This window comes from Rousettus aegyptiacus, unplaced genomic scaffold (genome assembly GCF_014176215.1).
Source record: "Rousettus aegyptiacus isolate mRouAeg1 unplaced genomic scaffold, mRouAeg1.p scaffold_m13_p_2, whole genome shotgun sequence".
Lineage (NCBI taxonomy): Eukaryota > Metazoa > Chordata > Mammalia > Chiroptera > Pteropodidae > Rousettus > Rousettus aegyptiacus.
Window position 1 is genome coordinate 124,571,124 of NW_023416295.1, and position 12,344 is coordinate 124,583,467.

Below are 12,344 nucleotides of genomic sequence, written 5' to 3' on the forward strand. Positions count from 1 at the left end.
AGCAGTTTGTACCCGTTCCCAAACCTACTAATATCTTCCTTATTTTTGATCCAATCCTGCCTTGACTAGTTACTGGCTTGCTGATTCACACTCACAAGAATGGCTAAAATAAAAAACAATGGCAATATCAAGTGTATAAGAACTAAAACTCCCACAATCCTACTCTTAGGTATAGAGAAATAGGTGCCTATCCACTAAAAGACATGAACAAGAATGTCTATAACTACTCAACTCATAATAAGGCAAACCTGGAAATGACTCGGATGTTTATCGGCAGTTGAATGAATAAATAAACTGTGGAATGTTCAGATAATGGAATATTAGACAGCAATGAAAACAAAGAACTATTGCCATACACACCAACATAGATGAATCTTACAAAACATTATGATGGGGTCTATGGCCATGCTACCCTGAACAAGACCAATCTCATCTAATCTCGGAAGCTAAGCAGGGTCGGGCCTGGTTAGTACTTGGATAGGAGACCACCTAGGAAGACCAAGTGCTGTAAGCATAAAAAATTAAAAAATAAGAGATTGTAAACTAACAAGGTCCTTGCAATCTGTGAGGTCAACCAAGGGTTGCCTTGCCCTAAAAAAAAAAAAAAAAAAAAAAAAATTATGCTGAACAAAAAAGGCATATGTCGCATGATTCTATTAATATGAAGTTTAAAAACAGGAAACACTAAGCTATGATGAGAGAAGTCAGAAAATGATATTCACCTTTGAGAGCTGGAGAATACTGACTGAGAATGCACCTAAGGGAATTCCTTGGTTCTATGTGTTTATATGGTTGATACTTGCACGGCACTCAGGGTTTTCCATATGTTATTCAAGGTAAGCCACTCAATCTTCTAAATTCCAAATTCCTCATCTATACAATGAAATCAATATTCATACCTACACAATGTTTCATTGGATTAGATTACTAGATGAAAAGATGTAAAGAAGCCTTGTGAACTCTAACACTCATATGTTAATAACAATTATCCTCCGAAATACAACTGCCATTTTATACAGCCTACAGATTTAAAATGGGTATTCTCGGCCTGTGTAGTCAAGCAGCCCAGCATTTATAATTGGATGACTCACAGAGTAGGGAACACAACAAGACAGTGATCAGGGCCCAGTTCCAAGGGAACTTTCTATCCTAGAAAGCAATTTTCCTGTAAGATCCTGGGTAGTTGATAAATAGTGTTAGAATTAGCCAGTCCTGAAGGCAGGGAGCCTCTCTTAGGTAAACTTGGCAGTTTCTCATAGAAGCATAAGAGATTAGGAAAAAAAGTTGGAGAGATGTGCAAAACTGGACAATATGTTTCTGGGGCCACATTTCTAAGGAAAAATCCCTATGGTGGAGGAAAGTAAGAAAACCATCAGCCATATAGCTGCTAGACCTGAAATACTCGTTTTACAAATCTTTCCCTCCCTTCCTCCCTGTTTCATGCCTCTTATCATGCCTGAAGGTCATCACTATATAGCTTCCTCCTCCTCCAGGAAGACTTTGAGGAGTAAGTCTAGACAATTCTGAACACTACTTGACTCTGCCGCCTTCCAGTATCTCTCATTTTTCCCTTGTTAATAAGATATTTTCTCATTACTTGCATGGCCTTTCATAAATATGCTTTGTAAATAACACTGTGTCTTCTCTTTCATGTTCCTTTACAAAATTGTTCTGGACAAAAGAAGTGCTCTATTTATGTTAGCTAGATTGTACTTGTCAAGTAAAAGGAGCTTAGTAAAGATTTTCTAAATGAAGAATGAATGAACATGAATGAATAGCATCTCACCAAATCATGACTAAATGTCTCTGTTAGGGCCTGGAATAGTTTGGGCACTAAGAGTAATAGAGCTTGATGGATATTCAAATGAAGTATCCCTTTTGTAAATTCTAGTTGACTGTTCTCACATTTGTTGAGATATTAATTTTAGTTAAATCAACAGTGTTATTCTTTTGTTTTGCTTTTATAAAAATTGCATAAGTTTGCTTCAGACCTATTTTGTTATAATCTATTTCATCTAAAATGACATGATAGTTGCAAAAGGAAGAAGGTACAGTAGAAAGCACACTGCACTGGGTGTCAGTAAACGGGCCTTCAACCACCACCAGCAGCATAACAACAACAATAATGATTGGTAACATTTATTGAGTGCTTACCATCTGCCAAACCCTAAACCAAGTGCCTTACATTTCATTTGGTCCTCACAAAAATCTATGAAACAGGTTAAAATACCCACACCCAAATCACATAAATTTTCTGAACCTCAGATTTTTTATCTGCAAAGTCAGTGTTGAAGCAAAAAATAACAATTTATGGCTAATTAACAAATGCATTTCTAAGGTGCTTTCATAAATATTATTTAATTTCTTATTCAAGTTATCCACATGTTATCATATTTCATGGGAATATCTTTGAATTTACTAGAGACTATTCTGGTGGCCAAATGTACACATCAGGACACTTAAAAGTACACAAATTAATTTCCAAAATTACTGCAGCATTACATAGTTTCATTGTAGTTTTCTCAAAGAGACTGAGAGAGATGCTTATATCACATAGCCTCCATAGCTCACTATCATTTTTGCTCAGACCCCTTGTCTTTCCCAGACATACGCCATCATCTAATACCCTTAAAATTCTGCCCTTGCTTTTTTTTTTTAAGAAAAAGAAAATCTAAAAATATTAAACAAAAACCAATGGTTGCTCAAAAGATATTTTCTCACTGTTTGCATAGCCTTTCATGTATATGCTTTGTAAACAACACTGTGTCTTCTCTTTCATGTTCCTTTACAAAATTGTTCTGGACAAAAGAAGTACTCTATCTATGTTAGCTAGATTGTACTTGTCATGTAAAAGGAGCTTAGTATAGATTTTCTGAATGAAGAATGAATGAACATGAATGAATAGCATCTCACCAAATCCTGTGTGCTCATAGAGAGACTTGATTCACCCTGCCAAAGCCTTACCAACTGAGTGAAGAAGGCGGGGCTGGTATTAGAGACCTGTGGTTAGTTTGCTGCAAATCCAGGCCTGGAATTCTTATTTCCTGATCCCAGGAACAGTCTTGTTTCTACTGTACCATAAAGTGCTCTCCAAGAGCTCTTCCAACTCTACTACAGTATGATTCTTTGAAATATATAAAGAAACACACGGCAACAGCGCAAACAAGGAACAGCATGTTTAATGGTCCTCGGTTTTTAAGAATTAGCAAACTCAGTTTTCCATCCCTGTTTACAAAGCATATGGACTGAATTTGAAGTTACCACATGGGGCAGTGCTCTTGCCAGGGATGGTCAAGGTTCAAAACGCCTGGGATCACTTTCAGAGATTTACATCCCTGTCTACTAGGGAAAATCTTGGAAAAAACAACATAGAAGGAGCTAGCATTTGTTACGTGTCCGGAATGGGCCAGGCACTCTGCTTAACACTTACACTATTCTCATAACAGCCTTTCAAAGCAGGCATTGTTTCCATTTTACTTATGAGAATAACAAGACACCTGGAATCTAATCACTAGCCAAAGTTCACATGACTTGTAAGTGGGAAAAGCTAGGTTACGAACCCAGAGTATTTGATACAAAAGTCCCAGAAGAAGCTCTCCACTGCACAAGCCAGTGTACTAAAACCTGACATATTTAACTACCCTTATGGGAACGTACATTCCTTCTCTGCTGAGAAGGCAGAATAATGGCTTTCCAAAGATGTCTCGCTCTCAAACCTTGGAACCTGTGAATAAATCATGTTACATGGCAAAGGAGAATTAAGGTAGCAGATGGAACTAAGATTACCAATCAGCTGGACATTAGATGAGGAAATTATCCTGGATTATCCAGTTGAACTCTATGCAGTTGCAAGCATCTTTAAACGAGAACGAAAGAGGCAGAAGAGTCAAGATCAGTGATGAAATGTGGGAAAGAGTCAACCAACTACTGCTGACTTTGAAGATGGAAGGGGGCCCCAGCCAGGCAATATGGGCAGCTTGTTGATGCTGTAAAAGGCAAGAAAATGGATTGTCTCCTAGAATCTTCAGAAGGGAATGCAGCCCTACCAACACCTTGTTTTTATCCCACTGAAACCTGTTTCAGACTTCTGATCTATTTGTGTGCTATTCTAAGCCACAAAGTTTGTGGTAATTTGTTACAGCAGGAATAGGAAACTAATACAAGTATCAACTAAATTTCAGGCATTTTTCTACACATTACATTATCTCGATTAACTTTCTACCTCTTCAATTCATTCTTCTTCCTTCTGAATCTCTTCTTTCTCTCTCTCTTTAATGTATACATCTATTCAAGATTCTATCTTACGTATGCACTTTCTCCATTTAATAATTCCTCCAATTAATTACTTTAACCATGAATTCTTGCTGATGTACCCCCACTTTTATCTCTGTACCCTTGTTTCTCCAAACTTTAGCCCCATTACCAAATGCCAACTGAACACCTCCCCATGGACATGCCATTGGCACCTTAATGTCAGAAAGTCCAAAACATTGTTCAGTAATGTCCTACAGAGTCCATTTACCATTAATTTGATGAAGTTTAAACCTCAGTCCCTTCACAGGTCATTTCTGAGGACCTGGAAGGGGCCCGAGAATATTTTCACATAGTCCTATGTTTCTGTAAAATTTATAAAAGATATTTTAACCATGGTTAGTTAATACCATTATTTCCACATGACTTCAGCACCATCATAGTTTCTCTTATGTTATATAGTATTCAAATGGTCTGGGGCATTTGGGGGATATGGCTAAAGGAAAAATGATACTCGTTTGTTTAATGGGATACATTGACATGATTTGCAGTCAATTCTGTATATAAGTTAGAGGTAACCATCTCAGAAATACTCCTATTGTCTGCTGCATGAACTCATGACACAAAGGTGCAAAACCAGAGGTCAAATCGCAATATGAATGAATCCTACTGTGCCTGCCATAAAGATGTATATGGGTAGTAAAGGAGAAACAAGAGTTAAAATGTACAAAATCAAAAGCAAATCTATGGAAAATTCCTCTGATCATCAGACAGGTAAAATAATAAGCAACAAAATTTGGTTCTCACTGATGTCTAATCAAAATGGAAATTCTCTTCTCTTAAAAAAAGTACTTTATTGAATACAATCATAAATATAGCTTAATTTTTTCTTCTTCCATGGACATTGTACAAAATAAAATTTCTTAGAATTACTGTATTTGTCAAACATACACTTTTGGCTGTTCCACAAACAGTGAGACTATCTGTGAGTCAAGTTGCATGCTTTATAAATCCCAACTATTAATTAAAAAATATTTTTTATTAAGCATATCGAAGTCCAAATTACCTTTTTATTCTCCCTGTAGATTATAATATTATAAAATTATTGTCATATGAAGATATGATCAAAGAGTATGCAGCCAAAAAAACATAAAATAAAAAATGTAAAGACAAAACTATTTTAAAGGATATTAATTAGCAAAATATCATAACTTTTTTTGTGGCTTTTTAGCTTTTTAACATTTACAAGTTGCTGTGATGTTTTTCCTCGTTGTAAACTAAGTTTTACTTTTATGCTTCATTTTTATTTATAATTATATATTATTTTCTTAAAAGGGCTCCCAAATTTTATAAGCCTAGATACCATAAAACATGGATCTACATTCAGCCTTTTTCCAACCAAACTTGATATTCCTTCAGACTATAATGTATTGTTAAAAAGTCATTTCGGTTACTGTGCTAGAAATTCTGAAAATCAGGGTCACTCTAGAAGGAGGTGGGACACACAGCACTACACCAAGGCTACATTTATGAGCCATGGCAGGTGTGAGGCCTCTGAACTGTGCCTCTGGTCATTTTCGTTGTTGTTAAGTACATAAATACCCTATCAATAAAAAATATGCCAACTGAAACTGAAGAGGTAGGGGTGAAAGAAAGAAAAAAATGTTAAGAGCCTAGAAAGAGGGTCAAAGGATACATTTCAGTGGAAGGACAAAACCAGAATGGAGCCAGAGAATAAATTATAACTTTGTAACTAAACAACTCAGACACAAGGGTTAAGAAAAAGAAAAGCCATAATGGAGAAACTTAAAGTTTTAATTCCTTGAGCAGAGCCTGTTCACCACAGTGTTTCGATTGGGTATCGATTAGAGTACCTAATAAGGTACCAAGCAGAGCTAAAAATTAATTCCTCTTTTCTTTCACTTCCTTCATCAATCAGTTGACCAATCTCATAAAATCAATGAGCTCTGGCAAACGTCTCACCCCTTCTCCTTCTATAACCACCACACTAGCTGAGGCCTATGACTTCTTGTTGGTATTACAGCAATGGCCTCTCACCAGTTTCCCCACCTACAGGTTCTCCTCAAGTGCAGCAGTTATTCCAAAGTCATTAATTCCCACTCTTGACCAATGAATTAAGTCTGGCAATAGAAAGCCGCACACACAGTGGGACATTCTCTGCCTCAAGTGTTAGCTGGTAGCTCCCATCATTCATCAATACAAATTCCCACAAACTGAGCACATCTCCAACAGAGTATTTTATTTTTTTCTATTACGAGTATGTTTTTCCTTTTTCAAGTATTCTATGGGCAATTCAATAGGCTTATCGGCAAATCTTTTCAGGGCCTAGATAGTCCCTATACATTTAATCTCCTCTGGCTTCTGCTAAATTTCATGTCCCTTCCATCAGTAACTTCTTACAAAATTATTCAATGACTAATTAGTCTCAAGAGATAACAGGCAAAAACTTGGCTGGAATCAATCATGACACTCTTCAGTGGGATGCTGAGTGAATTTGTACCTCACTGCAGAATGATGGAATTGTACAGATTGAGAAGTCCTGGAAGTGAGAAGGATAGGGGAAATCATAGTATCTATAGTGAGGATGTTATTCTGCTTCTTTGAACTATGGTTCTAGCATCTGAGAGGTTCTCCTAATATATGGAGAATGCAGATTTTATTGAAACCCACAGAGTCTAACCAAGACAATTCTGGATGCTATTGACTAAGGCAAAGGTAGCTTGAAAATCAGAACACTTAGACTAATCCTTCTGATGCTGTTCTTTGAGCCAAATTTACACTCCTCCCCAACACATATTTCTTCCTACTCCAACACTATTACTCATTCCTCCAAGATCCATTTCTGAGGACTTTCTCCATCCCTTTCTTTAAAAAAATTAGAATGATGGCATGAAATTTTCAAAAATAATCTTTCGAGTAAAGGAAAATATAGGTTTTCTTAAATTTAAATTATATTTTAGCTGTGAGATTATTTGCTTTTATACCAATTAATACTAAATCATATTTTATTTCTTTTTAATTTATACTACCACAACTTCCCGAAAGATCTGAAGGCTATTAAAATATTTTTTGAAAGGACAGTTATATATCCAAGTTAAAGGATTAGAGGCTAATATAGACTATTGACATGTTAATGGCATAGACTCCATGACTGGAAAACACAAGATGCACCCTCGATAAGATATCTCTTTTCCAGAGGTGTGATGGTAGTGAATGAGGGATTTGCAAAATGATTTGTCCAGTGGCTGCTTTTCTAAAGCCTTGGAGAAAACAGCTGTCAGACCGACATAGCACATCCTAACACCATCCCCCCCCACCACCACCACCCCCTTGCCTTTTACACAAAATGTAAAAGGAAAATCTCAGGAAACTGAATTGTTGCAACACAAACAATTATTCACCATGTTCCAGAGCTGTAACTAGGGAAGACAGCTAAGCATTCAAAAGCCTCTCTATTGACATTATATTTGATTTAGATTTGCATTAAAAGTATGAGGTTTTTATTTAGAGTTTCAAATATTTTGAGCTATTTTTCTTCTCACTTAGCATTTTGACGTATTTCAGATGACCTTCGTTGCTTGAAGTATATTAGAGATGAAATTATTTCTTCCTTATTAGTATCAATAAAATGACATCTATTTAGCTTTGCTACACTGGCAAATCTTACTTTTAAGGGGAAGTGTAACAGGGTTCTGGTGGGGCGATTAAGTGTTACTATGGGCACATGTGACACATGGGTTTTGGATTAAGTTTCCCAAAGGCAATGCATTGTTGAATCTCTTCCACAATGCCTCTAGGGATTAACTAAAGGGACACAATTGCTAATAAAATTTTACGCCACTAAACTTGGCTTGAAGAACTGCTGTAAAAACCCACTGATTGTCATAAGCATTCATTCACAAGAATGCACACTACTGAGCATATGTGGGGCAGGATGTTTTGCTATGCCAAAAGCGAATTTTCATGCTGTTGAATTTATACATTTTCCACCGCTACTCAAAAGGTTTGCCTGAATGTTCAAGCAGGAGAGAGTGCTCCCTGTGGAAAAATGCTCCTCTTCTGTTTGTGTCAAAGGTTTGACCTGTACTCCAGTCCCTATTCAGAGGTAATTTGCAGACTGTTAGAAAATCTTCAAAAAAATTTACCATAAAACAATACTGGATTAATTTTCACTAAGAAAGGAAAGAACTATAAAAGGCATATTAGGAAGGGAAAAAATGGTCTTAAAATGGAAACCGAAACAGGCATTTGGGAAAGATAAATGCAACATCCCTTCACCCTCAGGAAATGAAATTTTTCTGACAGGGTCAGAGACTCTGCTTGGCAAACCTTCTTAAATTAATTACCTTCTTGACATTTTAAAGGAAGGTTTCGGATTGTAAATTTAACCCAGACAAAGCATTCTTTTTAATCTTGTCAGTATGCAAACTACTTTGCACTGCAGTCTGTGAATTATTTATCAGAGGAACGACCCCAAAGGGCGAAAGGAAAAAGCAGGCATATTTGATCTGAGATTCCGCAGTTAGATGTAGTTCTTTGCCTTAGATCTGTACCTGTTGCAACTATTTGACTTTTTTTTGCTTTTGATGTTTTTAATACCCTGAGATTTCTTTGTCTCCGAGAGAAAGACGTTCGGTGCCATTTTATAACATGCTTATTAGATGAGTAAAATACATGGTTCAGCATGTTTTGTACGGCAGCCACAGTTAGGTCGGTGTAAGAAACGATGGTGCTTCTTTTCAATATGCTTTCACATTTTACATGCTAGATAAGCAGCATCTTAACCTACCCTTGTGCCCATGTGAAAAGGAGCCTACAGAGAAAGACTATCGAGGAAATTAATTCTTCCAAATATCAATAAACTTGTGTACATAATTTTTCAGCAAACATTAGCAGATTAATTTAGGGCTTAAAGAAAACTGAAATTTACAATGCCTAGAAGCTATAAAACAAAGTTGTGGCTTTAGCTCTAGAATTAAGTGTTCTTAGATTAAATGATTTTGGATCAAGAACACCCATGCAATGGGACATGTTTATTTGTTCTAAAACATTGTATAATAGATGTGATACTGCACTAGAACAGCAATAGGGCACACACAGTAAAAGAGAACAGTGTCTGTTGCCTCCAAGGAAAGTTTGCACACTGATGGCAAACCTCGACTTCAAAAAACATCCCTAATGGCTTAGGTCCTAGGATATGTGCATAGATCACAATGTCTTACCTGAAAAGTGTTCCCAGGCTTTGCTACTTCGTCTTCTCAGGAAAACCTTGGGCTTCCCTTAAGAGAAAAGGAAGGGATACAGCATTACTGTTCCTTCTTATGCTGCATGCAACCATTCTGCTTTGAATACATATCCTCACTCCAAATTAAAAGACTAGGGTATCCCTGACAAGGGTAAATAAAAACTCACTGCTTACAAAGCTCTAATTCTGCATGAGACGCTCCTCCGAAAATTAATTTTAAAAATACATATGATAACTAAAATAAACCTAAAAAGTAGACATAATTTTTCATTTAACTCCCAGGATTATCTGGGGCTGATTCATTCTCTTTCAAAATGTTGATTTATTATCAAAATAGCCACATTTATTGAGCAATTACTATGTTTCATGCCCTTCCAACCCACTTATAAGGAAGATCTTATTGTTCTCTTTCCACACACACCCTTTTTTATAGTTGAGGAAACAGAGGCTTAAAGAGAGATTAAGTCTCAAGCCAATTGTCCTGCAGTTTATAATGCTGAGATTCAAAGCCAGGTTTCCATGACCCCAAATATTATGAGCTATGCCTCTCTAAAGGTGAGATGTGATCTTAATTCTACTTGGTTGCCTGAATTTCTTCTCTTTGTGCACATTTAAGTCTGGTGGAAGCGTGATAAACTTGACATACTTCACTGAATAAAGAGCTGTGCTTTGTTGGTCGTACTAGAGATTTTTTAAGCGTGTGTTCATATCTTAACAATCTCCCCTCTGAAGAAGCTATTGTGGGAAGTTTATTTAAGCCAAACAAAAACATACAAATTTGTTTCAGTGCTTATGTTTTCTAGAAAAATTAGGTAGGCACTTACCAAGGATATAATATGCAAACAGCAGCAAGTAAATTGATGTTGGTTAGTCTGTACTTTCTCAGATACACAGAGAGAATTTACCTACTTAATAGGATTGATAAGAGCAAGTCCCCTGAGCATGAGTGAGAGAAACTGGGCACTCTGAGGTTTATCCTTTCGTGGAGTTATCACACATACTACTTCAAGGAACGCAATGTCCTGTTTTTTCTGGTAATTCTTATTTCACTCACCTCTTGAATAAGTACCAAAATGCAGAGCACTAGATCTTTCATGTCAAGGCTGTCTTCCCCCTGGGGAAGCTGAACAATAAAAGCCAAACCTAGGGAGGACATTCCTTTAGAGTCATAGCATATTGGCTTTTTAAAACTGAAAGGAAAAGTAGAAATAATCTAGTCAATCTTTTATTACCTAGGAAATAAAGAGACAGGTACTAGCCACCCACCTTTCCTGAATTAAAACAAGCACTAAGTAGACAATATGTGTCTTGAGACTCATCGTGGCTTTAACTAAGGACTTTTTTCTTCAATATCACCTGGATTAGTCAGGATTCTCCAGAGAAACAGAACCAGTAGGAGAACCAATACATATAAAGAGATTTATTATATATAATTGATTCATGTGATTATGGAGTCTGACAAGGCCCAAGATCTGCGGGGTGAGTCAGCAAGCTGGAGAATCAGTGGTAGAGTTCTAGCCTGGAGGTTGGCAGGCTCGAGACCCAGGAGGAGCCTGTGTTTCAGTTCTATCCCAAAGACAAAAAAAAAAAAAAAAAATAGTGTCCCGGTTTGAAGGCAGTCAGGCAGGGGACATTCATTCTCTCAGTATGATCAGCCTTTGTGTTCTATTCAGGCCTTCAACTGACTGTATGAGGCTCACCCACATTATGGAGAGCAATCTGCTTTATTCAGTTTACTGATTTAAATGTTAATCTCATCCAGAAATACCCAGATTAATTTTTGTCAGTCTCGTGGCCCAATCAAGTTGACATATAAAGTTAACCATCACATCACCTAAATTGAGGACTGCATTTTCTTAATTTGCATATCTGTTAGGGATTGATTTTTATATTTAAAAGTTAAAAGAAAATCAATTCAGATATTTGCAAAATACTATAATTATTATTAAAGCATAAAATAAGCAGAAATACTTTCGTTTATCAATTAAAAGGTTACAAGGTCAGTGGAGAGATCAATTTGCAATCAACAAAAACCTGGTGACATTTACTGGCTCTGTACAATGTTTTGAATTGGATATTTAAATTATTCTTCCCTATTCCCTAAAATACAAGTGCAAAACTCACAGATGTAAATAATATAATGAATCTTAAAGTCTAATTAAATTCAGTGTTTATTTAAACACTTAAACCAACATATTGTAAAAATCTAGGGTACTGTAATTTGTTGTCTGAATGATGTGAGGGGCTGAGGAAGATCTTCTCTCAATTGTACAAATGTAGTAGTATATTTGGTCTAGTACTCTATGAATATTTAATGCTGGTGGAAATAAAACAAGTTTGTCATTCATCGATTAAGAAAATTCACATAAACAGATGTATATTTAAGATCATGTGGGTTGTGGTTTTGAAATACATCCACAAATTCTCTGGTACTTCTCCTTTCAAGAGGAAGAACTTAATTCCCCCACCCTTTTGTTATGGGCTAGACTTAGCAACTCACTTCTAACAAAGAGCATATGGCCGGAGTGATGGGGTACAACTTCTGAGATTAGGTCATAAAAGAGAGTTGCTTCTGCCTTCCTCTTTCTTGGATTGCTTTTTCCAGGCAGTGGGCCCCAATCTTTGCGGCACCAGGGACCAGTGCTCCTATGAGAATCTATGTCTGATGATTTGAGGTGGAGCTGAGGCCATGATGCTAATGCTGGGGACAGCTACAAATTCAGATGAAGCTTTGCTCTCTCGCCAACAGCTCACCTTCTGCTGTGCATTCGGGTGCCTGACAGGCCACTGAACGGCAATAGTCATAGCCTGAGAGTTGGGGACCCCG

General features: G+C 36.8%; 1 pseudogene; it reads left to right on the plus strand.

The window, feature by feature from the left end:
* The first annotated feature begins 395 nt into the window (after window positions 1-395).
* Window positions 396-514, plus strand: LOC118614175 (annotated as a pseudogene).
* Window positions 515-12,344: the final 11,830 nt, after the last annotated feature.